This window comes from Sinocyclocheilus anshuiensis, unplaced genomic scaffold (genome assembly GCF_001515605.1).
Source record: "Sinocyclocheilus anshuiensis isolate Anshui unplaced genomic scaffold, SAMN03320099.WGS_v1.1 scaffold794, whole genome shotgun sequence".
NCBI classification, from domain to species: domain Eukaryota; kingdom Metazoa; phylum Chordata; class Actinopteri; order Cypriniformes; family Cyprinidae; genus Sinocyclocheilus; species Sinocyclocheilus anshuiensis.
Genome location: NW_015547683.1, coordinates 698,197 through 702,595, shown reverse-complemented (window position 1 = coordinate 702,595; position 4,399 = coordinate 698,197). Strand labels below are relative to the sequence as shown.

The following is a 4,399-nucleotide window of genomic DNA, read 5'->3' as shown; positions in this document are numbered from 1 at the left end:
GCACCAAGAGCTTGTAACACTTCAAAGAGAAAGGAAAAATTGAAATCGCATCATATGACCCCTTTAAGGTATATATCACTGCAGAGCACCAATAGAGGCCAACTATTAACATTAGTTTTCATGGATACCACTTAATTGGCTTAATAAACAATCTTTTAAAAACATACTTTTTAATTCAATATCTAGCATCTGTTGTATAAAAGAAAAAAGGCAGTCAAAAGTCAAAAATATACTTTCTTAGTAGTATATATATAGTAATAGAGGAGTTTTTAAAACGCACCTTGCGATGCTTGTGGAGCAGCAAACAGGACACCAGACTGGTAGACATGACGGCCATAGTTGTAGTTGAAGCTTAAAAAAAAAACATCACACAGACACACAAAGTTTAGCCTCAAACATAGAGTAACGAATATTAAAGTGCAAGAGTTTGATCTTTGAGAGCTTGTGTGTGTTGAACAGACTCACAGTACAGCAAATGAAGAGTCAGTGCGATAGTCTGCCAGCAGGAGACAGTTCAGGCATTACAGCGGGAGGGAGGAGCCAGGAAACATCCTTCTGGCTGAAGATGGAGTCCATCCTGATGAAATAAATCACATTTCATTTTCTTACAACATACTTTGTCTAATATATATATATATATATATATTTATATATACCTGTAGTGGTTTCATTCTCTGAAACAGCTTCACTGCCTTGATCTCAGCATTAAATTTACATAACAGTCCTCTGCAAACCTCCTGTTACTGTGTAGCTTGACTGTTCATTGTTCTCGCTCCCTAACGTGTTCAACAAAAGGCTTTACAACAATACATTATTACCAGCTGTCAAAATGCAAATGCCGAGCCCGCAGGGCTGAGTCTTCATGATAAGGCCTCCCGCTGTGGATTTGCCGCTTTAAAACATATAACAACCCCTGAGGCTCTCGGAAGAGACTGAACAGCAGATGAGAAGCTCTTTGTAGATTTACCAGGATATTCCAGCTCATTACAAGCTGGAGTTGGAATAACTGACATCTCCCGAGAACCTGAGTTGCTTAAAATGAGTGCAAGGCAGAAACGTTTTAAGCATGTGGCTCTGGAGGTCTGATTCAGAAGACTTGAGTCTAAGTTAGACAGGAAGTTCAAAGAAAGCTATATGTTGAACTGGCTGAAGTGGACTGAAAGGAATCGTCCATCATTCTCAACCCAGCATCCTTCTGTCACTGTTTATGCTTCCTGTTATTTTTCTTGTTTTTTCTGTCTTACCAGTTGTGCACGTCAGATAAATACCAGGTGAAGAAGAACTGAACTGGAGGTCCAGAACTCCACGGACCTTCATGACTGACAAGAAAATCTACAATGAAGGATGCAGGACGAATGAATGGTTTGAAGTGAAATGCATGAGCTCTTTCATCTTTGACCATATGGGCCAACAGATGTTGCGGGGGCAAATAGGAAGAGATGGATGAAGAGTTGAATGCTGCAAACAGGATCTAGGAACAGAGGGACTGAAGAGACCTGTCCTGCAGTATGGCGGTCAACAGCAGCTCCTGTAGGGGGCGCCCTCCATCCACACGACACTTTCCACTCTCGCACATCTCCTGATTGCATTAAAGGGATAGTACACCCAAAAATGAAAATTACCCCATGATTTACTCACCCTCAAGCCATTCCAGGTGTATATGACTTTCTTCTTTCAGACTAATAAAATCGGAGTTATTATTAAAAAATCTCCTGGCTCTTCCAAGCTTTATAATGGCAGTTAATGGTAGTCGAGATTTTGAAACCCAAAAAAGTGCATCCATCCATCATAAACTACATCCTACAGCATCCGCTGGAACGCCACTCTCTCTTAAACGCGCATACAACAGTTAGAGTTTTATAAAGGTTTAAATATGGATATTTTTCTTACATAAATGCATCGCTTCAAAATGGCAGTACTAGATATATTTACTACACGAAAATAAACAAAATTTCCTTAAAATTGCACATGAAGTTTATCACCACCACAAACTGTTTAGTTACAACAATGTAGTTTTCAAAACAAAAACATGAGATTTTTGCCTCTAATGATACCTAAAAAACATTATTCTCCATCTTCTCCCTCCAGCCCTCTTACGACTTCATATCTGTTTACACTTTTAATTTTCTTTTCCACATTTGGTTTTACCTTTAATGTTCTCCTTCTTATTTGTCCTCTCACCCCTCTGTCTTTTTCCATGTTGTCCATACTTGTTTCTTCTTCACTGTCCATTTCTTTGTTCTGATCATCCATTCCTTGTCCATCACTCTCCACGTTATCCCGAAGATTTTTAAAACTGTCCGATATTTCAATTTCTGTCCATTGGGTGTCCTGTTCTGTTGTCCGTTCCTTATCCTCATCATTCACTTTTTCTCCTCCTTCCTCTCGGTTGCTCGTTCCTCCTTCTGTTTCTTTTTGTTGCAATCCTTCTTCATCTTGTCCTTCATCAGTTTTTCTTTCCTCCTCGCTGTTTCCATCATGCACCTGTCCATCCAACTGATGTTCCATACCTCCTTCCTCTCCCTCCATCCAGCATTCACATTTATTTAAAACTTCTTGACACCCCGGGCACCTGACAGCCTTGCAATCTCTTGCAAAGTGTCCCCTCTCCTCACACTTGTAGCACTTAAAATCTGGGCAGTCTTTTAGCAGGTGTCCCGGGCTCATGCACAGCCTACAGGTCTTCACCTGATGGCTGTGCATCACCCTAAAATACTGCGGCCCTTCCGCTGTTTCCAGCTTCGTGCTATATGGCAACGATGCCACTTCTTTGGGGAATCTCACTTTTAGGAACCTTGTTCCGTCCTCAATGTCAGGTAGCATCTTCTTTTTATCTTTGAAATGGGATTAACTCCCCACCCTTCCAATTTTTCTAAAATGTCATTGTGATCAAGATAGACGGGCAGGTGCATGAAGGAAACAACATAGTCTCTATTTTGCAAATTTTTAACCTCACAGTTCACTCCTTTTATTATCAGTCCATCAGTCAGTTTGTCACATGTTTCTTCTTTTTCCATTGTCAGTTCGTATTCCTTTCTGTAAAAAGAAAAACAAAAAACAAAAAAAACAAAAAACAAAAACGAAAAAAAAAGGGGGTAACCACCCTCCAGCCAGCAAAATGCTGCTGTTAGGTGCTTTAAAACTAACAAACCACACAAAAAACTAACCTAAAGTGCAAAACAGCTCACAAACTAACACAAACAGAAAAACAAAATGGAGGAGAGCCTTCCTCTCCCAACTGCAGCCAAACACTTCCTGTACACCAGCAACTCACTAGCGCCCTCAGGGTGGTATGGCCGCGTGCAGAAAGGGTGGTATGGCCGTAAGCGAGGACTGCCACAAAGAGTGAGCTATTTAAAGATCAGCCACTCTGTAGGCCAGTGTATTAGATAAGTAGTGAAGAAAACGTTAAAGCTTACAGCACCTGGTATTCCCAGGCAGTCTCCCATCCAAGTACTAACCAGGACCAACCCTGCTTAGCTTCCTAGATCAGAAAAGATCGGGCGCAGACAGGGTGGTATGGCCATAAGCGAAGACTGCCACAAAGAGTGAGCTATTTAAAGATCAGCCACTCTATAGGCCACTGTATTAGATAAGTAGTGAAGAAAACGTTAAAGCTTACAGCATTAAATTTATATTTTGACCTCACTATTCGGGGAACAGACACAGTCTTTATAGATTGGACAGCACAAGTACTTCTATTATTTAAGCGAGTAGAACTCAAGTCATCAGGGCAGTTATTTGAGATTTGACTTGAATCATATGGTGCGTAGCGTCCTGGAGATGTTGTCCGACATGAGTTGCTGGGAGCTCCTTGTCGCCGCGTAACGCTAGCGACGGACGCCCATGGTGGTGAAGCAGATATGGAGAGTTTTTGGCCAGGCCCAGGTGGACCTGTTTGCGACTCAGATGACATCGCACTGTCCCCTCTGGTTCTCTCTGAGTCATCCAGCTCCACTGGATGCCATGGTACAGACGTGGCCGAGGCTTCGTCTATACTCCTTTCCCCCGTTCGCTCTGCTCCCAGGAGTTCTGGAGAGAGTGCGCCGGAATGGGGTCCGTCTTCTGCTAGTAGCCCCGTTCTGGCCGGGCCGAGTATGGTCTCGGACCTGATTTCTCTCCTCGACGGCGCTCCATGGGAGATTCCCGTCAGGAGAGATCTCCTCTCACAGGCGGAGGGCGCGCCCCCGCCCGAAGCTGTGGGTGTGGCCTCTGAGGAGGCACAACTCATAGCTTCTGGTCTCTCAACTGCCAGCTCGACCCAGTTAACTGCCCGGTTGGTACAGTGCTGGAGTTCTTGCAGGCCCGTTTCTCCGCAGGGTTGACTCACTCCACCCTGAAGGTCTACATGGCGGCTATAGCCGCCTACGCCCCCCCTCTTGGCCAGTCAGTGGGCAGA

The 4,399-nt window shown here is 43.6% G+C and overlaps 1 pseudogene; it reads right to left on the bottom strand.

Moving 5' to 3' along the window:
* Positions 1–4,399, bottom strand: part of LOC107703136 (glycerol-3-phosphate acyltransferase 2, mitochondrial-like) — a 35,910-nt pseudogene that overhangs the window by 9,965 nt on the left and 21,546 nt on the right.